The sequence below is a fragment of the Labeo rohita genome, chromosome 24, assembly GCF_022985175.1.
Source record: "Labeo rohita strain BAU-BD-2019 chromosome 24, IGBB_LRoh.1.0, whole genome shotgun sequence".
Classification (NCBI taxonomy): domain Eukaryota; kingdom Metazoa; phylum Chordata; class Actinopteri; order Cypriniformes; family Cyprinidae; genus Labeo; species Labeo rohita.
The window spans coordinates 15,085,842-15,109,174 of record NC_066892.1 but is presented as its reverse complement, the minus strand read 5'-3'; the positions used below and the strand labels follow the sequence as shown (position 1 = coordinate 15,109,174).

At 32.1% G+C, this 23,333-nt stretch overlaps 1 protein-coding gene across 6 annotated transcripts in view; it reads left to right on the top strand.

Annotated features, from left to right (window-relative positions):
- The first annotated feature begins 3,703 nt into the window (after window positions 1-3,703).
- Window positions 3,704-23,333, top strand: part of sulf1 (sulfatase 1) — a 128,334-nt gene continuing 108,704 nt past the window's right edge. For all 6 annotated transcript variants that reach the window (XM_051098693.1, XM_051098692.1, XM_051098694.1 and 3 more), the window contains exon 1: window positions 3,704-4,009. The gene's annotated coding sequence lies outside the window, so the exon portion shown is untranslated. The remainder of the gene's footprint in view (window positions 4,010-23,333) is intronic.

Genomic DNA, 23,333 nt, shown 5'->3' with positions numbered 1-23,333 from the left:
CAAACATTCTGTCTGTCTGTTTGTCTGTCTGAAAAACATTCTGTCTGTCTGTCTATCCATCTGTCTGCCTAACTTTCTGTCGATCATTTTGTCTGTCTGTCTCCCTATTTTTCTGTCTTTGTCTGTCTGCCAAACACTCTGTCTGTCTGCCTATCTTTCTGTCTGTCTCTATCTATCTATCTGTCTTTCTGTCTGTCTGTTTGTCCATCCATCTGTCTGTCTGTCCATGTATTTGTCTGTCTGTCTGTCTACCCATCTGTCTGCCTAACTTTCTGTCGACCTGTCTGTCTGCCTATCATTTTGTCTGTCTGTCTGTATCCCTATTTTTCTATGTCTGTCTGCCAAACATTCAGTCTGTCTGTCTGTCTGTCTGTCTGTCTGTCTGTCTGCCAAACATTCTGTCTGTCTGCCTGTCTATCTATCTATATCTATATCTTTCTGTCTGTCTGTCCATCCATCTGTCTGTCTGCCAAACATTGTTTGTCTGTCTGTCTGCCAGCATCCTACTGAACAAGAGATCCTGAGAAGAAAGTGGGGATGGCTTGGCCACACGTTGAGAAAATCAGTATCCAATATCACAAGACAGTCTCTGACATGGAACCCGCAAAGAAAAAAGAAAAAGGGGACGGCCAAGGAACACCTGGCGCCGAGACCTGGATGCAAAAGTCAAGCTGACAGGAATGGGATGGGGGCAGTTGCTGATGGTAGCACAGAACAGGCAACGCTGGAGGGCAGTTGTCAGTGGCCTGCTCCAGGAAGGAGCAACGGGCCTAAGAAAAAAGAAGAAGATTGAATAAAAGCCATTAAAGTATTTTTGATCTTTAATTTTTTGGGGGAAATATTTTGTATATTTTATCTCTGTACTATATTTACATATTTTTTTTATTTATACATAAATGTATACAATTTTGTTCTAATAATGTAATATAATATACCCTATATTAATATATTTTTTTTCAATCGTTCTACCATCATTGGTTCATTGCATTTCCCATGAACTGATATACTGTCAAGGTCTCCAGGCCACCCAAGAACATCATTTTTACATCAGTTTTACTCTTTTTCCAGTTTCTCCCTCTCCTTAAGGTTTTGGACCACCTCCAGTGGTCAGCTGACCTGCCTCTGCTCCTTTTATTTATGACTGAACTAAGTCAAATTAATCCTGACATAAAGCACAAATAAATCTATGGTCGGCACGAGTATGCTTTGAAGCAGTATGCAGGACAGCTTCTTTTCCTTCTGTTTCCATTGTGTGTGTAAATGCACTTAAACTGTTTTCAAAAGCGAGGTCGAGGAGCTCTCATAACTGTGGAACTTCTGTTCATTAGGAAGCCGTCCAGCGTCTCCATTCGAATTGCATCTTTTTGGAAAGCCAGCTGTTCCTTCTGAAGAAAGTCTGGCTTTAAAGTCTTTGCTGTTATCCATACCCACACAAAACAAATTATTCAGCTGCACAAGGTCAAAAGAGGATGTCAGCCTGTTTTTTTAATGAGTTCTCTATTTTCTTTGGATTTGTATCCATGTGACCCCTCAGAGATATAAAGGTCTCGGAGAACAGGTTTCATCTGACTTTTCGATAAATTAAAAACATTGCTTGGTTTTTTATTCCCAGAATGTCAGACCAAAGAGAAGCATGAGTGAAGCATTATGTGGCAGGATCTGCTCTGATGGTATTTCCTTGGGACAAACCTCGAAAACAACCAGCAGAACAGGTAGGATCACAGGCTTCAGCTACACATGTGCTGTCAATTTAGGATTCTGAACTAAAATCAACAAAATGGCTGAGAGAGGAGAGGCCGGGGTAACATTTTTCACATTTACCTTCATAACTCACAGACTGCAACAAATCTACCTGCCATCTTTTGGTATCAGCAACAGACACATGTGCCAACAATAACAATACCATTAAAATATTTACATTAAGAAGGATTCATAATATTAAAAATGCATTTAGAGACAAAAATGTCGTCAAGTCATATTCATAAAAATCATATCCCCCCTCTGGCAGAGTACTAGTCTAATCTATCAATCCAAACAAATATGATATAGTATTTTGTTCTTGTTGATTAATCAATATTATTAGTTTTTATTGTTTTTTAAATATTTAAATTGTTTAAAAAATATTTAAAATGTAATTCATTTATTACCTATAACCTCAGTCAAAATTTTTAAACAACAGAAAATAAATAACTGGTTTTACGAAGCAAAAAGTGTTTGTTTGTTTGTCTATTTATTTATTCACTATATTTATTGATTGATTTTAATAATTTATGTTTTTAAAATGTTTTTATGATATTGTTTAATTATTTGATAAACAAAAGGTCATTAAAATATTATATAGTATTTTTTAATGTATTAATTTGATTAGTTTTTATTGTTTTTAAAATATTTAAATAGTTTAAAATAATATTTATTTAATTTATTTCATGTTTATTTATTTTATTCATTCATTCATTTATTCATTTATGTATTTATTTTAATAATTTATGTTTTTAAAAATACTTTTATGATATTATTTTTTAAGTATTAAAATATAAGAATTATAATAATAATATCAAATAATTATTTAAAATAATATTTACAATTTAATTAATCTATTACCCATAAACCTCACAGTCATAATAAAATCAGCCAAGTTTTTTTTAACAACAGAAAATAAATAATCAGTTTTATAAATCAAAAAGTGTTTGTTTGTTTATCTATTCATTTTAACAATTTATGTTTTAATAATATTTTTATGATATTATTTTAATATTAGATAAAGAAAAAAAATATACAAATATTATAAAGTATTTTGTTCTTTTTAGTTTATGAATATTATTATTTTTATTGTTTTAATACAATATTTAAATTGTTTAAAATAATATTTGAAATGTAATTTATTACCCATAACCTCACAGTCATAATAAAATCAGCCAAGGTTTTTTTTTTTAAACAACAGAAAATAAGTAATTAATTTTATAAATCAAAAAGTGTTTGTTTGTTTATGTATTCATTTTAATAATTTGTTTTAATAATATTTGTATGATATTATTTTAATATTAGATAAATAAAAAAAACATTATAAAGTATTTTGTTCTTTTTTTATTTTGTTATGAATATTATTAGTATTGTTTTAATACAATATTTAAATAGTTTAAAATAATATTTAAAATTTTATTTATTACCCATAACCTCACAGTCATTATAAAATCATCCAATATTTAGACTGATTTTTAAACAACAGGAAATAAATAATGAGTTTTATAAATCAAAACATGTTTGTTTATTTATTTATTTATTCACTATATATATTAATTTTAATAATTCGTGTTTTTTATTATATTATTTTATTTTTAGATTAACAAAAGGTCATTAAAATATTACATAGCATTTTGCTTTTTTAATTAATTCATATCATTTTTTTTAAAGGTTTATTTTTTAAAATAATATGTAACATTTAATTTGCTATCTATAACCTCACAGTCATAATAAAATCAGTCTATCAATCTATCTATCTATATTCTGGTAGAAACAGAACTTTACATCAGTCTATTCTAGTCTAGTCTTTTGTTTAGGCATGTTTCATGTTGTCTTTGATTTCCACTATTTGTGAAAACTAATTTTGCAACTCTTCCTGCAATTAGATTTCATTTGTTCAAGTAGCAAACCAACCAGATAACTTTGATACTGGAGATTTCAAAATGGCTGCCATTCACTTAATTAGCTTCAAGCTAACAATCCACTGAGAGGAGCTTGTGTTTAGCCTGGTGGGGTTAGAGGTGGGGCCTGCAATCCACCTACCTTAAGGCAGATAGAACAGATAATCAAAGAATTCTGAGGTTTTCCACTGTAATTGGGCCATTATTTAGAAAAGCGGAGGAAGTTTATCAAGCTTTTAAATGAAGGTCTTTTGGCTGAAGTAGCACAGTGGAGAACTAGCCCTCTGGCTAACTGTTTTACTGGAAATACTGAGACCAAACACGGCCCCCATGATGATTGCTTGAGGTCCTGCTCTAAAAGTCTTAAGGTAAGTCATATTTCAGTTATTGCTTTTATATATCTTTACATAGCTAAATTAGTTAGCCTCAAATAAACCCAGTATCTTTCAAGGTATTTTGTTTGTTTTATCTTCCAAAATGACTACAAGTTTGAGCAGAAGTGACTAATATTTACCTCTTCAGTTCACGGCTGATATAGAAAATACAATGATGGATCTCAATTTTACGTTGTTCAGTGCTAGTCATGACAATTGTTGATGCTGTGTGAGTGAATTAGCCTTTTTGAACTACTTCATTGATTTCTGCAGCATGAAACTTTGACTGCAATGATTGTGTGTGTGTGTGTGTGTGTGTGTGTGTGTGTGTGTGTGGGTGGGTCACTTCCAGTCATTCTCCTTAGCATTCCCAGTGTGGTAGGACTCTGTTTACCAGAATGTATTAGTCATTAGATCTCTTTTATCTGCCAGGTTATTAAAAGAGACTGGTTCCTGTTAGCTTCGCCTTTTGAATTCAGTGTAAGAAAGATCAGTTTGAGTTAATGTTTGTCTAGATAGTGGACTAGTCATGTTGTCTACTAGCAACCCTGCTGGAAAGAAAAAAAATAATAGAAACCATCACAGAAATTCCAATGGTTTCCATTACAAATGCCATTACATACATTATAAACCATCAGCTATTAACCAGTAAAATTTTAAAATTTTATTAAAAATTTAAAAAAATGGTTTCCTGTAGGACTTATTGGTTTTATCAAGCCACTAATAGAAGGTGAAAAAAATGCTAGTAGAGACCAGCTGAGATTATTATAGTTTCGATTAAAACCAGTAAAATTGTTACAAATTCTGTGATGATTTCTATTGTTTTTTATTTATTTTTTAAAAATCTGGTTGACCAAGGGAGGTTCAGTTTTTAAAGGAACACTCCACTTTTTTTGAAAATAGGCTCATTTTCCAACTCCCCTAGAGTAAAACAGTTGAGTTTTACTGTTTTCGAATCCATTCAGCTGATCTCCAGGTCTGGCAGTTGCACTTTTAGCATATCTTAGCATTGATCATTGAATCTGATTAGACCGTTAGCATCTCGGTCAAAAATGACCGAAGATTTTCTATATTTTTCCTATTTAAAACTTGACTCTTCTGTAGTTACATCGTGGACTAAGACTGACGGAAAAAGAACAGTTGTGATTTTCTAGGCTGATATGGCTAGGAACTATACTCTCATTTCGGCATAATAATCAAGGAACTTTGCTACCATGGGTGCAGGAGGTGCAATGATATTACGCAGCCATCAACTCTGCTGGCTGCAACTCTGCATCTACACAAACTTAGTGCCGGTCACTTTCAGGCGCTGTGTAATATTATTGTGCCTGCTGCACCCATGGTACGGCAACAAACTTCCTTGATTATTATGCCGGAATGAGAGTATAGCTCCTAGCCATATCAGCTTAGAAAATCACAACTGTTCATTTTCCATCAGTCTTTGTCCACGATGTAACTACAGAAGAGTCGAGTTTTAAATTGGAAAAATATTGTCATTATATATGGTCATTTTTGAACGAGATGCTATCGGTCTAATCAGATTCAATGGTCTATGCTAAGCTTAAATAAATAATTAAAGCTAAAATTGCTACCGCCAGACCCGGAGATCGACTGAATGGATTAGAAAATGGTAAAACTCAACTGTTTAACTCTAGGGGAGCTGGACAATAAGCCTATTTTTTTTTTTAAAAAAAGTGGAGTGTTCCTTTTAAGCTAATACAAAAACATCCAAGTCTAACACACTCTTATGCCATTTTCATAACTATTGTACGTTTTGGTGAATTGGTCAATTTGTGTAAATTTGTAGTACAATCTCATTAGTATTTTTTTATTATGCAATCAGCTCTTGCTCCACTGAGGTTTGATTGTGTCGTTAAGGGTAAAGCTTATTTATTTATTCATTTAGTTAGTCATTTAGTTAGTTAGTTAGTCCTATAAATTTTCATACAAATTCATCAGAAAATCACCAGTGTGTAAGATTGTCAAAAACATGTTGGTCTCTTCAACATGATTATATAATGATGTTTTTTTTTTTAACCATATCTTTATTGGAAATATTTTGCAGTCCTTTACTGTGATATGAAGCTCTTTAACACAATATCTGTTAAAACAAATTAATAAACAGTTAAAATGTTATTTATTTCATATTTATTTTTATATATACTTTAGCTTGAGATATACACATTTACACACATGTATACACATTTATTGTATTTGTTTATAATAAAATGTATTATATGTTAAAGAGCTACATATGCAAATGATTATTCATTATTTTAGTTTTTTATTATTAGATAAATGAAACCCCAATTAAATATGAATATCATACAAATATCATACTTTTTTTTTTTTTTTTAACCTTTTTTTTTTTATTATTATTATTATTATTATTATTTTATTTTTTTTTTTTTTTTTTGGATAGATGTAGATGTAGCTCCCTAAAACTGTCTGTATACAATTAATTATTTTTATTATTATTATTATTATTATTATTATTATTATTATTAGATGAACAAAACCTCAATTAAATATTATAAATAATATCAGATTTTTTAAATAAAATTTTTACTGGAAATATTTTGTCGTCTTTTACAATTAGATATGTTGTTCTTTAAACAATATCTGTCTTGTCTGTCTGTCTGTCTGTCTGTCTGTCTACATTTATATTTATTCATTATTTTAGAATTCTTTATATTAGATAACTTTTTACTGGAAATATTTTGCAGTCCTTTACAATTAGGTATGTTGCTCTTTAACACAATGTCTGTCTGTTAACATTTATGATTATTCATTATTTTAGAATTATTTTATATTAGATAAAACCTAAATTAAATATTATAAATAATATCAGATTTTTTTTAAACCAAATTTGTATTGAAAATATTTTGCAGTCTTTTACAAATAGATATGTAACTCTGTCTGTATAAATTTTTTATTATTCATTATTTTAGAATGTTTTTTAATTGTATTTTTTATGATATTAAACTCTTAATTAAATATTAAATAATATAAATAATCTTGTTTTTTTAACAAAATTGTCACTGGAAATATTTTGCAGTCCTTTACAGTTAGATCAGAGGTGGAGAGTAGTAAAGTATTTTTATTTTACTCAAGTAAATATAAAAACTATCTGTACTATCTGTAAGTGTTTTTATTTGGAAAAAATGTGTACTTTACTACATTCCAAAGCACAATAACGTACTTTTTATTGCACTACATTACATAAATAAAATTGTGGGTTTTTTTTTTACCCTTCATTCATCAGAACATTAAAAAAGGGGTACTTTTTTGTACTCAAATAAATCTTTGAATTACTTTTACTTGAGTAAAAGTAAGAAAGTACTAGATTTCTAATGTAATTAAGTATTAAATGATATTTAATGTGCAATATTATGCTTTGGAATGTTGTGAAGTAGTTTTCTAAAGAAAAACACAGAGAAAGTACAGACACTTGAAAAGTACTTTTAAAGCAGAGTAAAATACTTCTCTGCTGTCCGCCTCCGCTAGATATTTCGATCTATAAACAATACCTGTCTGTCTACGTTTATGATTATTCATTATTTTAAAATTATAAAAATATTATATTAGAGAAATAGAATATTAGAGAAGAAGAACTCCAGTTCTTTTTATTATTTTTTTTAACCCATTTTTTTGGGAAATCCTTTGCAGTCCTTTACTGTTTGATATGTAGGTCTTTAACACAGTATCTGTCTATCTGTATACATTTATGGATATTAATTATTTTAGAACATTATTTTATTATTAGATAAATAAAACCCCAATTAAATATTATAAATAATATATATTTTATTTATTTATTTTTTTTGTTATTGTATATTGTCTTTTTAATCGTCTGAACTTCTGATCTTTTTTTAAAAAAAAAAAATATTTTTTTTTTTTTTTTTTTTTTGGGTGCATACTTTGCTCTTAAAGTAATTTGCGGTCAGGTCGTTGTCCTTTTCAGTCAGAAATATGTAGCTTTCAACAGCCACTGAATCATTTCATCCTTAAAAGTGTTTATCCATGAATGTGCTCATCCAAATGATGTGTTTTGGAATTGATAATCATCACATGAGGTTTTTGAATGAGCTATGTACTTATTTGGAATATGCACGCTCGGTCACAATAAGTACGAATGATTTCGGGCTAAGCGAAGGTCAAAATAAGTGCAACGACATCCCAGTCTATTCTCACTCAGTTGTCAGGCCAGAAAAAAATATTTCAGGTGTGAGAGTTTGCGGTCAGTAGACCAACATGAACTATTCGGTTCGAGAGACACTGGCAGACGGTGGTGTAGCAGGAGCGTGTGACTTTACGTAAGGGTTTGCATGTGTATACTATAGTTTTTTACTTGAATAAAGAACCAGCAGGCAGGGGAGCAACTGTGCTTTTCGTTCAAGTAGAAAGATTAAGGATTATTTGTGCAGCCCTCCGTGTCATTGAGCTGTGTTGTTTTTTCTTCTTACCTCATTTGTATGGCTTTTAAATGATACGTTATGCCAAAGCGCAGCTCACTTGGTCAATGTGGTGATGTTTCTATTGACTGTAAAATATCGAGGACTGATGAGGGAATCATCATTTCTCAGGCACACGCATTAAAGGCCCTCTAGGCAGTAGCGTTTCATGCTTAAGCTGAAACACATACTGTAGGTTGTATTCCCTTTACCACAATTTGGCGTTATATTGCAAGCCTTGACAGAACTGGATGAAAATCTGCCTTTGAGTTCTATTTCATGCTCATTTTATAAAGATATCCTTGAACATAAAGTGCACATCTGGATTTTTATGAAACCGTTATTTGCGAAACGGGTTCAGATATTTTATGCGGCTTCTAGGGATCGAGGCCTCTACTTCTTGCTCAACTCGTTCACCCTCGTGTTGCAGTTCGTCGTGGCGTGCGTCCGCTCGCTCGCAGTCAATCTGTCCGCAGACGAACAGGCAGTTTTAAGGGGCAATGGCACTTCGAATGCTGGAGTTGTTTTCTTTGGCTGTGTACTTTCTGAAGACAAACTCTGGCCAGATTTTTTTTTTTTTTTGGCTTCGTTCAGATGCTATTGCAGTAAGTTTGCTTCTTTCTGTCATGCTAACTGGAATAAACAAAGGCTCCTTGTTGTTAGTCATACTTCCTTGTGGGGGCTTTTAGATTGCTAACACTGAAGTCCTGATTTGGACATACATGAGAAGGAACTGTTAAAGGGAAAGTTCAACCAAAAATTTTAATTTACTTAACCTCCTCTTGATCCAAACCAATGTGAATGGCTATAATAAGCAGGGAGACGTTTAGCAGTATGTCCAAGCTGTTCTCTTCCTTTTATATTTTTAGTTAGTTTATGTTTTTATGTTTCTTAAGATTCAAATCAGCGTATTAGAATGATTTCTGAAGGATCATGTGACTCTGAAGACTGGATTAATGATGCTGAAAATGTAGATTTGATCACAGGAATAAATTGTTTTAAAATGTATTCAACTAGAAAGCAGTTATTTTAAATAGTAAAAATATTTCACTATATTATTGCTTTGCTGTATTTTGGATCAAATAAATGCAGGCTTGATGAGCAAAGCAAAAAACATTACAAATCTTACTGTTCAAAAACTTTTGACTGGTAGTGTACTTTCACTTAATTTAGAATATATATGAAATTTGAGTATTTATTTTAAAGTATTTATTTTATCATTTTATATTGTGTGTGTGTATATACACTAAATAATACTAAAATAATATAAACTAAATTATACAAATAAATAGTTAAAAAATGTAATACATTTTTATTTATTTATTCATTCATTCAAATTAATTTTTTATATTGTATTTATATATTATAGTTATTTATTTATATATTTATATACTAAATACTATTATATTATAGCTTAAAACACACATTTACACAAATCTGCACTAACATAAATTAAAAAAATGTGATTTATAATTAAATATAATATATATTATTAACTATTATAGCTGATATATATACTGTATCAGCTGTAATAGTTATATTTGTGTAAATGTGTATTTTAAGCTCTAATATAATAGTATACTAAAGTTACTACAAGTAATTTTATTTCTTTATTACGTTTTTTTTTTTTTACATATATTTTAGCTTAAAATACTATTCTAACTTAAAATATACACATTTACACAAATGTACACATTTGTTGTATTTTAGTTATAATTAAATATGAGATATTGTAATTATTATAGCTGAACTATATACACACATTTATAAATAAATTAAACAAATAAAAATAAATAAATGTTACGCATGTCTTGTCTTACTGTGCCTGGACTGTTTTTTCTTCTGGTTCATGACAGTTAGGGTATGTCGAAAAACTCCCATCTCATGTTGTCCCTCAACATCAAAATCGTCCTATATCGCTGTTTTACCTTTTTTGTTAAGGGTGTTTGCATGTTCACTTTGCAAAGACTGGGTCGGTAGTTCTGCAGCGATGTAGGATGATTTTGAAATGATTTTTGAAGTTGAGAGAGAAAATACGATTGGAGTTTTTCAACATACCCTAACTGTCTTGAACCAGAATACACAGAGCTCATGGAGAGCAAGACAAGATGAGCGTTTGGGATTAAAAAGTATTTAAATTGTATTTTTAAAAAATGAAAATAACCAATCATTTTGCTAGATAAGACCCTTCTTCCTCGGCTGGACTCGTTTACAACCACATTTGGGATCGTTTGATGCCACATTTAAACTGCATTTTGGAAGTTCAGAATCGGGGCACCATGCATGGACTGCCCATTATATGGAGAAAAAACCTGAAAAGTTTTCCTCAAAAAACATAATTTCTTTACAACTGAAGAAAGAAAGACATGAACATCTTAGATGACAAGGGGGTGAGTACATTATATGTGAATCTTTGTTTTGGAAGTGGACTTCTCCTTTAAGATACAGTATTGTTTCAAGGGTATGTAAACTTTTGAATGGAGTAAATTTTTATTTGTATATATAAACATCTGTTATGTGAAAAAGCTTATTCAGGACAGTAGTAAATAAAAAACAGCATGCAATTTTCATGATCCCTTTTAAAGTTTTAGTTAAAATTTGAATAATAATTTATCTATTATTTAATAAAATTATGTACGTTTTATAAATTGTATTTATTAGTAAGTTTGTTTAGATTAGTCTAGTTTTATTTAGTTGACTTTTTAAAGATTTTTGGTTGTGCTATTCCTTTAAGCTAATAGATTGGATCTGCACTTTGGTGTTTTTGCCAGAAATGATTGTAGACAGGATAATAAGACAGGCTTGATTACTTGTCTAAATGCCTTTTGCTGACCCTTCAGTAACATTAATCTTATCATCAGTGGCGTAACAATGCAGCTACTTGAAAACGCATTTTTTCGCACAATCAGTTTGAGTTACCAGAGTATCTCTTTCCAACAGTTTGCTAGTTGAGCTGTAACTCCAGAGTAGCTTAATGTCTTGACGCCCGTGAGGTGGCTGAACACAAACTCCATGAATAGGCTTGTTTACCAACCACAAGTGGTTCCACTCACCAAAACCATAACAGCACAGTACACAACAGGGGTGTAGTTGACTTTTACAGCTTCCTGGTGGAAAAGAGCTTTCAGCTGGCCAGCACCTGCAGAGCTTCAAGGCTGTAATGTGCAGTAGATGTTGGCCAGAAAGACATGACCTCAGTTTTTCGTGAGCGACATGGAAACCTTTTTTTAAAGGCCGTCTTCAGGCTTATTCAATATCAGATGGATGAAATTGGCTAAGACTTCACTGACAGACTTGCAAACGATTCCGTCAGACTGACTCATTCATTGTGCCTTTTCACTTCCGAGACATCGAGACAATGGAGTTTAGGCGTGTGGCTTGCTGTTGAAGCAAACTGTCCAAGTGAATAATAAAAATGGCTGTACTTTGGGTGTGCTGAGGTTTTCCTGCCTCTTCATTTCCCCTAAATGAAATCAGACTGAATGTCAAAAACATCTGTCCTAACTGATTCCCTCCTTTTGAGGCCACACAGAGGCGTGTTTGGTCTTTTTTCTTTGATTTATTCTGTAACTGTAACCGTAATGGGTTTGCCCCAGTCAACTTCCCCAGTGTTCAGAAGGTCATCTGAGACTCGAGGGCCACCTAGATCCAAGGTTGTGGGACGGAACTGAGCGATTCGATTGGGTGAGGTCTTTTTGAAGGAGATGTCCTGAGAGATGCTTGACCGAGTCAAAGTACACATGGATCAAATGTTTCATGTGATTCATGTATTCACAAGGTGCAGCCGGATCCCTCAATGCTGAGCTCATGATTAGCCACCTGAAAGGAGGCCAAGAACTGAATTTTAGCCCAACTGGTAGATATCCAGATGTTTTAAGGGAGCCGCGCAGCTTGTGTGGAGGAAGAAGGTGTTGATGTGCCAAAGTAGCAGTGTAACACTTAACATGGACACAAATCTTAATGATTGGTTTAAGGAGAAACATGACTGGGCTGTAATTTATGTCTTTATAGCATAGTCTTCTCTTGGCCGTCCTGTTGCCTTGTTCTGTGCATGGGTGGGACCAGGCTTCTGTAATCTTTCAAATTATTTGCTTTTCTTCTATCTATCTACAGTATCTGTGCATTAATTTGTTTATTTATTCATTCGTGCATTCGTTTGTTCCGTCATTCATTTGTTCATTTGTTCATTTATTCGTGCACTCGTTTATTCATTTGTGCATTTATTCATTTAGTTCTGCCTTTATTTGTGCATTTATGTATTTATAAATTCATTTGTTTATTTTCTCATTTATTATTTAATTAGGTATTTATGCATTCATTGTATGTATGTATTTATGCATTTATTTATTTGCGCATTTACTTATTTATGCTTTTATACATTTATTTAGGCATTTTTTTAATGCATGTATTTATTTGTGCATTTATGTATTGATTTTTATTATTCATTCATTTATGCATTTATTTATTTATTCATTCATTTATGCATTTATTCATTTACGCATTTATACATTTATTTAGGTATTTATTTATGCATTTATTTGTGCATTAATTTATGCATTAATTAATTTATGCATTTATTTATGTTTCAATTAATTTATTTGTGTATTTATGCATTTGTTGTGCATTTATGTATTTTATTTATTTTTAAATTAATTTATTTATGCATTTATTTATTTTATACATATTTATTTGCGCATTTATCTATTTATGCATTCATTTATTTGTTCATGCATTTAAGCATTACATTTATTTATTTATTTTTAAATTAGTTTATGAATTTATTTTGTTTATACATTTAATTATTTGTGCATATTTGTATGTATTTATGCATTTATTTATTTTTATTTACTCATATATTTATTTATACAGGGAAAATATACTTTTCAAATATGCATAAAAATCTCTTTCCCATTTTTAACATGATCAAATCAGGCTTGTAAAATAATTTTTTGATTCAAACCAGTACTCTGAGCTAAACCATTTCATTTTAACCATCACTGTCAAATGTTTTTTTGCTTGCCATTTTAATTTTTTTATTCTAAAGGGAAGTGAGTTTAATTTAGGAATTACTCTTATGATTTACACAGAAATCAATGGGGTTTGTTGGACCCCAAATGTAAAGACAGCAAAGTCATTCTCACTAGAGGAATATTGAGCAATGTCTTTGTTTCACTCCTAAAGCATTCCCACAGTTTTATTGATGAACTCCAGCAATAAGAGGCTTTATAAGACTTAAAAACGTAAAAACAAGATAATTACTAAATTCATTCCTAATAAAAACAAGCCTTTCAAATTTAAATGTTGCTTTTATAAAGCTTTTGTAGTCCTCTTAAAATCAAGTGTTTCTTTTGGAGCAAATAAAAGTCTTTGCCATTTGATTGAGGTATATTTGCAATTACAGGAACACAAATGTAGTTTCAGTTAAGCCAGATGAGGAATTATACGATGAATGAAGACTTCACGCTGTCGTGGTGGTTAAAACAAATGGAAACAGTTTAACAAGCACTTAAAATGCCTTCATATCCTCATGTCATTCCTTAAACCTCATAAAGACTTTCGGCTGCTCGTCAGACACATGATGGTGAGAACCATTTGTTGTAAAGAGATGTACATCTTCAGTTCTCACATTTGGCACACTATGGGTTTCGTTTGAGTAGTGTTGATTGCACTTTCTCCAGTGCCAGGCTAATTGATACCCAGGCCAAGAGGAACAGGGTAAACAGAGACAGCTGCATTACCGCTCCTGCAGGAATCAGCCTTCCCATAATGCTCTTCCTGTCAGGCCACATCAGAGGCCAGGAGATGGGCACACAAAGGCGATGTTTGCTCAATCTATCCAAGCGAGGCTGTTCAATTGGGGGAAACTGAACTTTCCCATCGGTGTCATCCTTTTTTTTTTTTTTTTTTTTTTTTTTTTTTTTTTTTTTTTCCTCTCCCCCTGTTGGTATCCATTGGGGGGGAAAGAGTGATTTTGAGCAAACTTGTTTTTTTTTAAACAAAATATTTCATGTAGATTCTTAAGTTAAAAAGGTTTTCTTGTTTTTCTTTGTCTTGTCCTTTTTGTCTCATTCTTATTCTTCATGTTCTTCGTTTTTCATCTTCTTGTACTTGTCCTTTCCTTGTTCTTTGTTGTTCATCTTGTTCTTCTTTGTTTTTTCTTGTACGTGTCCTACTTTGATGTTCTTCATCTTGTTCTTGTTTTTCATGTTTTTCTTTGTTTTTCATCTTCATCGTCATGTATTTGTCGTCTTTTGTTCTACTTTGTTGTTCTTCATCTTGTTTATTTTTCAAAAGGGTAGATGGGTATTAATAATTAATATTAATAAACAAAATATTAATAGTTGATTGTTAATTGTTGATTCTTAAGTTAAAAAGGTTTTCTTGTTTTTTGGTTGTTGTTGTTTTTTTGTCTTGTCCTTTTTATCTTGTTCTTTGTTCTTGTTATTCTTTGTTTTTCGTCTTTGTCGTCTTTGTTGTACTTTGTCTTCTTGTTCTTCATTCTCCATGTTCTTTGTTTTTCATCTTTGTTTTCTTGTACTTGTCCTCTCATGTTTTTCTTTGTTGTTCTTCGTCTTTTTCTTCATGTTCTTTGTTTTTTTTTAATCTTCGTCGTCTTGTACTTGTCCTCCTTTGTTCTTTGTTGTTCTTCATCTTGTTCTTGTAGTTCATTCTTCATGTTTTTTCTTTTTTCATCTTCTTATCTTCTTGTACTTGTCCTCCTTTGTTCTTGTTTTTTATTCTTCATATTCTGTTTTTCTTTGTTGTTGTTGTTCTTCATTCTCCTTTTTTTGTTTCTTCATCTTCTTGTACTTGTCCTCCTTTGTTCTTCTTTGTTGTTCTTGTTCTTCATTCTTCATGTTCTTTGTTTTTCATCTTTGTCTTTCTATTGTCCTCTTTTGTTCTTCGTTGTTCTTTATCTTGTTCTTCGTTCTTCATGTTCTTTTTTCATATTCATCTTTCTGTACTTGTCCTCTTTTGTTCTTCGTTGTTCTTAAGGTTTCATCATCTTTGTTTTTCATCTTTGTTTTCTTGTACTTGTCCTTATGTTTTTCTTTGTTGTTCTTCATCTTGTTCTTCTTTTTTCATGTTCTTCTTTGTTTTTCATTTTCATCGTCTTGTACTTGTCATCTTTTGTTCTTCGTTGTTGTTCTTCGTCTTGTTCTTGATTCTCCCAAAGGGTGATTTTTGAGCAAATTTGAGGAGCAGCCATATAGTTGGGTATTTTTGACTTTTTTTAAACAAAATATTAATAGTTGATTGTTAATTGATTCTTAAGTTAAAAAGGTTTTCTCTTTTGTCGTCTTGTCCTTTCTGTCCATTTCATCTTGTTCTTTGTTTTTCATCTTTGTCGTCTTTGTTGTTTTTTGTCTTATTCTTGATCTTCATTCTCCATGTTCTTCTTTTTTCATCTTCTTGTACTCGTCCTCCTTTTTGTTCTTCATTGTCTTGTTCGTGTTCTTCTTTGTTCTTCACCTTTGTGTTGTAGTTGTCCTTTGTTCTTTTTAGTTGTTCTTCGTCTTGTTCATTCTTTATGTTCTTCTTTTATTTGTCATCTTCATCTTTTTGTACTTGTTCTCCTTTGTTGTTTGTTGTTCTTCATCTTGTTCTTCATTCTTTATGTTCTTCTGTTTTTCATCTTTGTCTTCTTGTGTCCTCCTTTGGACAAGTGTCCTCTTTTGCTCTTCTGTTGTTTTTCACCTTGTATTTGTTCTTATTTAATCTTTGTCCTTTTTTTTTGTTCTTCTTGTCTTTTTTCCTTTGTTCTACTTTGTTGTTGTTTTTCTTCTTGTTCTTCTGCTTCTACTTATTTTTTGGATCCCACAAAAATGCATCAGCGGCCTCATGTGTCTTGAGTCTTATTTGAATCTTACTTGGTGTGTTTAACTGTGCAAGACTTCTAATTTAATTAGTGTTTTCAGGATTCTTACGCTGCTAAGGAGGGAAACATTTTTTCCCCCCTCCCTAGGACCCTGTAGGACCCTCAATGGGTCACGCTCTGAATTTGAGGATGTCGTGGGCCCATAGAAGAGTGACTTCAGTGTGTGGCAGTCCAAATAGTTGCTAAGCTGTAGAAGAGGATTGTTTGCTTATGTCAAGCCCAACAGAATAAATGAGGGCAACAGTGGGCGAATGTATTGACCTGACTCTTCTTTGTCTTATTCTGTCCATATTTGTAGAGTCGTGGCAACCTCACAGAAGGATAAAGGCCACATTTTTGGGGGGTAAAGCTTAGAAAACAAAGAACTGGGGTCTATTGGTCGAAATGAGGTCAGTGTTGCCCTCCTAGAATGTAGAAGCTGTTTTTGTAAGAGCTGCTAATGCAGGCATAGCTTGACTCTGTACACTTCTAAACTGACCTGAGGACTTTTGGGCTTCGGGAACTTTCTCAGGTCTTGTTTAGCTGTCCATCTTTCCTCTTTTCTGCTTCTGCATGTCTCATTTTATTAGCGTTATTGTCTTTTAGTATTTTAACCTCGTTGACCTCATTGAAACTCCAATATTTGCAACTGCTGGTTTGGTTTTAGTGTTTAATTTCAAATGGTGTTGAGTCTCTCAATGATACGACACATGGTTCACACATTTTTACAGCAGATCTGGCTTCTTCCATGTGCCTGCATGGCTTATGTGCCACATTATCAACTGCTTGAATGCCGTAAGATTAAACCAAGAAGGCACGCCACAGCTGATAAATCTAACTTGTCATCCCGTGTCTTGAATCAGCTGCATTTATAATCTTCATGTGTTGATTGCTGACATGAAAGAATCCTTTACATTCTGACCACCTTTAAATCAAAGATGGTGGATGGGGGCTCAAGCTCAGGCTGCACTGAAGCGCATTTATTTTTAAAGGCCTGCTGTATGGTTTTATTAATATGAGGTTAAACAAACAGTGACATGCCGGCTCAGACTACACTCATTCATTCTGGAATGCTGTCAGAATCCACATATATGCCAGCTCTCCATAAATAACTTCTGTTCGGAGCTACGATGGACAGTGAATTTAGTCTGCATTAATGTTTCAGTGTATATGTACATACATTTTTCAGGTCTTTCTATAGAAAACAGATGGCATTTGTTTTGAAGTTTAAAGTTTTGGCTATAGATGTCTGCACTTTTAGGAAAAAAAACATACAAAAGCTGTCACTGTGACGGTACCTTTTAAAAAGGCGCACTTTTGTAGATAATATGTACCTTTAAGGTATGAAAACTGACTTTTTAGGTACAAATGTGCACCTTCTGAAGAGATACTGCCCCAGTGACTGCTTTTGAACCTTTTTTTCCTGAGAGAGTAATCTAATGTCAGATAATATCAGTGTTTATACATATTTGGTTCATGTTTACTGTACGCAAATGGAAAAATTAATGAGTAATGAATTATGGGTGGATAAGTATTTCAAACTATGAGCATGAGGCAGATGATGAAACAGGAAGGACACCTCCACAAAAACCATGAGCTCATCTGTGGGCGAAATTTATGGCAGCCTTTTAACACTGAAACCAAATATTTAGGGCTATTAACCAAATATTGAGGATATTATTTATTTGCACCATTAATTAAAGATAAGATGTTATCTTATCACAAAGTTGAATGCTACCTCTAAAAATGTAAATATCTTTATATACACATTCTACCAGTCAAAAGTTTGGAATAAGATTTTTAAATGTTTTTGAAAGAAGTGCCTTATGCTCAGCAAGACTGCATTTATATATAAAACATGCACTAAAACAGTAATATTATAATAAAGATCATTACAGTTGAAAACAATGTTTCTATTTGAATATATTTTAAAATGTAATTTATTCCTGTGATGGCAAAGCTGAATTTACAGCAGCCATTATAATATGTTTATATTTCACTACAACTCATAACATTGACAAGGTTAATGTATATATTTTAATATTTAATGTACAGAATAGATTTGCTAGAGAGATAACAATGAGAGTAGTTAGATGTCTGACTTTTGTATCACATAGTTTAGATTTATTTTTATTCTTTTAATAGATAAATTCATACATATTGTCCGTTCAGAAATTCTAATGAAGCTTGTAGTCAGAACAAATCTAGTTGTCAGTATTTATGGCCTGTGCCTTACTCAGTTGTGCTTTTCCTGAGGAGGTACAAAGGAAGGTTGTTTTGCACCTTGAGTTTTATTTAACTCTGTCAACTTTTTTTCTCTCAAACAGACCTTCAGGTGGGCATTAGATGATTCTTTTGAAACCTGGTTTGAACGAACAACATCAAGTCTGCTTGATGTTAGCAAAAGTTACTTTTCTTTTATTTCTTATGTATTAACATAGCTTCCCTGCATGGCCCAAACAATGACTACAACCATTAATGATATTAGCTTCATCCTCATCCACTCATTTCCTCTCCTCCTCCCCTACCTGTGTTCTGTTACCTGTTGTATTACCTGACCCTCCTCCTGCAGTCAATGGCTGTAAAATGCTAATGTGGCTTAATTGTGAGAACTTCACTGAAAGTAGATAAAAGGGGAACAGGCCAGTTCAAATGCACATGAGCGACAGCTGTATTTAACCCACCCTCATATGATAAAACAGCTTTGGTTAGCAGAAAACAAACATTTTTGACAGGAAACCAGGTTTAACTGATTGTCTCACAAGATGATTTCTCAGTGTCAATCAGTGTTTTAGTATTTTAGTACTATTTATTGTTAAATTAGCTTTAAATTAGTTTTTATCATTTTAATGTATGCTTCTATCATTTACAATATTTTTCATTTATTTATTTAGAGAGTCACCAATGATTCAGGAGTTTAGGACACAGCATAGAACACAATAACTGTTTTATTTCCTATTTGGATTTATGCATATACTTCAGTTTTTAAGATTAACAGTTTTTTCCAAGGCTTTGTTAGATGCCAGTGTTTCCTGTCATAACTATGCAAAGATTTGGTTTTTAAAACCAGTATCATATTATTAGATGGCTCTGTGGAATGCTTGATTCTGATTAGTCAGTCACGACATTCCAAGGTATGTTATTCCCAGATAACAAAAAGCTAATAACAAAGATTCATCCGGGAAACAAGTCGGCGCTATACAGTTGATCATTTTTCTTAGTGAAAGCTTTGCATTTGGTTAGCAAATCAAATATTATAACTCAATTCAGTATTATGTGTACAATTTCTTAATTATGTCATCCTGGTTTTGTGGACTTGTTCTTTTGTTTTAAACACAGCTGCTGACATTTGTATTTTGTACACTCTAAGATAACTAACAAACTTAATTATTTATGTGGTGAAATGTTGTGTAATAACAGTGGTATGACTGCACTGTGTCCCTAAAATGTCTGTCTAGTTTGAACTTGCTGCTTGCTAGCAACTGATTTCTTCATGGAAGCTTTGCCTTCAAATATTTCAACTCAGATCAGTGTTTCATGTCTAATTATTCACTTTTGTGGCAGGCAGCTGTGTAATAAATGGGATAATATACATCTAGCCAGTTGTTATTGCAAAATAAAGATGTATATTATCCCTTGCTTATTATAATCTTAATTCAAGTGATAAAGGATTTTGAAAGTCTGACAGTAATCAGTGTTGAGTGCTACTGTAAAGTTAACCCTGCCTGGTTTAAATGTTTCAAAATGATTAACAGTTGAAAATTTTAGAAATTTAGAAAAGTAATCAAAAAGTAATCAAAAGTGATGTTACATTACTTTAAGTAATTGAAAAGTTACTACTTATTACATTTTAAATCAAGTAACTTGTAATCTGTAACCTATTACATTTCCAAAATAACCTTCCCAGCACTGAATTTAAGTTTATATATATTTTTTTAATCCAATGGTTTCATTTTTATTTCTGTTACATCTTGCAATTCTGAGTAAGAAAACTCAAAAAAATAGGTAAAAAAAAAAAAAGACAAAAGTAAACTCTCAATTCTGACAACTGTGTGATATAAACTCCCAAATCTGAGTTATAAAGTTGGAATAACGAGAGATAAAAACACAATTCCGAATTTTATTTCTCGCATTTCTGACTTTCTTGCAATTCTGACTTTTCTTGCAATTTCAAGTTTATTTCTCGCAATTCTGACTCTTTTCTTGCAATTCCGAGTTTATTTCTCGCAATTTGGAGTCTTTTCTTGCAATTCTGACTTTTCTTGCAATTTCAAGTTTATTTCTCGTAATTCTGACTCTTTTCTTGCAATTCCGGGTTTTTCACAATTCTGACCTTTTTTCTCGCAGTTCAGAGTTTCTCACAATTTTGCCTTTTTTCTCATGATTCCAAGTTTTTTTTTCTCACAATTCTGACTTTTTTTTTCTCTGAACTGAAATATAAACTCATAATTGCGTGTTATAAAGTCAGAATTGCAAAATTTTCTAAACTAGACAGAACTATAAAAATGAGCTAAATTAGCATTTTCTGTAATGGTTAGAATATGTTGGTAAATTTGTTGAATACTGAATTTCTTCATGGTGTCTTTAACTTTTAAATTGACACTTTTTTCCTTATGTTACCTTTTGTGGCAAATAATAAAGTTAGCTATAACAAATAATCATTTTGCCCTTGCTTTACTATTTATTTATACCATTTCTTATTTGGGAATGTCCTCCTTGCTAAAATATTCATTAAACTTGTCTGGAATTTCCTCTTACGCATTTACTGAGTTACAGCATCTACATGGTTAACAGCAGTCATTAATAAAACTTTTCTTGTGTGCTTAACAGCTCCACCGCAGACGACAATGCTCTATTGACGTCTAGGGGTTAATTTGCAGTGTTTCAAGAGTGGCGTAAACAATTTAAGCCTTATGACTTGCCATGAAGGTGATTTACCTGTCTGCTTATCCTGTGCACACACCCACTCTTAAATCGGCTGCCGCAGAATTTAAGTGGTCATAAAGTTGTGTTGCTGCAAGCAGTTGGTCAGGGTTTATCCCTTGGGGATCTCCAAAAATAAACTGGTTTATATGGATTACCAAGGGAGAACACGTGTAAAGTCCATATTGAATTTCCATTGTGTCCTGCCACCGCTTTCCCCTTCTTTTAAAGTGGATACGCGTTGGCATTTTAAAAGGGAAACTGACCAGCATTTGTTTGAATATCGTCTGGGTTTATTTAACTGCAGCGTGATTTAATGTCGTCCGAACATTTGGTCATATTTCCTACATGGTCAGAATCCATCCAAACATTTAGACATCTGTCGGCTAATTCTTAATGGCTGTACGAAACATTGCTAGTATTGCTGCCATGGGATAAATTAGCAGTGGTATAAATTTTTAAAGGGTGATTTAAAGTCAACATGATGTCAAAAATGAATGCTTTTTTTAAATGAATGTTGCTGTGAGCAATTCATTGGTGCATATTATTCTTAAAAAGAAAAATCGTCTTTGTCATCTATAATCAAAATGTTATAACTTGGTGTCATTGTTGGATAATGTTTACCAATAGCTAAATGGCTGTTTTGGCATTGCTTCATCCGGCCTGGCTTTATTCTGGTATGTGACTCACTTTTCATGATTGAAAATCCATCAGGAATTGATTTTAATCAAGTCCTGCCACGTTTTTGTCTTTCTTAATGTCCTGTTTCAATCCGAAAGGTCACTTTATAGAAGTAAAATGAATTCAAACGGGGGTTTCTAGTCGGTAACTAGTTGACAATGGTTTTTCGGACACAAATAAAACAAGTTATATCACAATAAACATTTATTTTTGAAGCGCACACCCAAATGTCTTCATAACCTAATCTAACTGAAGGCAAAATTATGAAATTAATTTATATTTGAGGTCATTTTCATGTTTAAATTCAGAGTAGAATGAGCAACTTTACAAAATTGGACAGTTGAATACCAGGGTTGTATGTGATGTGAACATCATTTTTGAACAAAAGATATGGGTTTTTCAACATATAGTGTGATTGGGAAAAATATAATTGTGTACTAGACAAATGAAGCCTCTGGGCTTTATATTGATGAAAACCTATTAAAAATATACTTAACGAACATGAGATGTACCCACAATTATAGAATGACCCAGCACACATACCATCCAATAATCACAGTAAACTTTATGCTTTGTTACAAATTTTAAATTCTATTTAATAATAATATTCAAACGATAAATGCCGTTTTGGCGCTGTTTCATGCTGAGTGACAGAACTGTAGCGCCTCACGAATTTCAACACGACATAAACATGAATAAACATCCAAAGGTATGTTAAAAGAAGGAGTACAACTTACCGAAATCCGTATCTTGTCTCATGTAGTCGTTTAATCAGTGTTTCAACCGCGCAAAGACGTCAACAGCTTGTAAACAATGTCACGTAACGTCACGTTTACCTCAGAAAAAAAAACAAAAAAACATTAGGTGACCATTTAGTAAAATGAACGCTAGAGAGGAGCATTTTGCTAAATATATGCGACATACAACATTTGTTAATTGTATTGGTTTTTAATTTTTTTTTTTTTTTTACTCTTTTTCAGTGTTTCATTTGTTTTAGAAAATTCGTTTTTATTACAGCAACCATTTAAATTTTTATATTTGGGGGGGGAAAACGAATTGGAGTAGAAATATAATTATGTAATTGTAACATTATTATGATAAAAGCTTCATTGAGAGTAATTTCAGCATTTGTACAAATCAGTTCATTTTAACCTTCAGTATTATAGTAATGTAATAACTGACTCAATTAAATTCAAGTTTATTTGTATAGCACTTTTCACGCAGCTTTACAGAAAATGAAAGTTTCTATAATATATTCAATAGTAGCTTACTAGTGGTGACTATGTCAAGTTGATAAACTTATGCAGAGATGTATGGTAAAACTCAGTTAATGATGTAATCAAACAGACGATTAGCACTATTAACAATAATGAATAATATGTTGCAATCAAACTTACAGCAA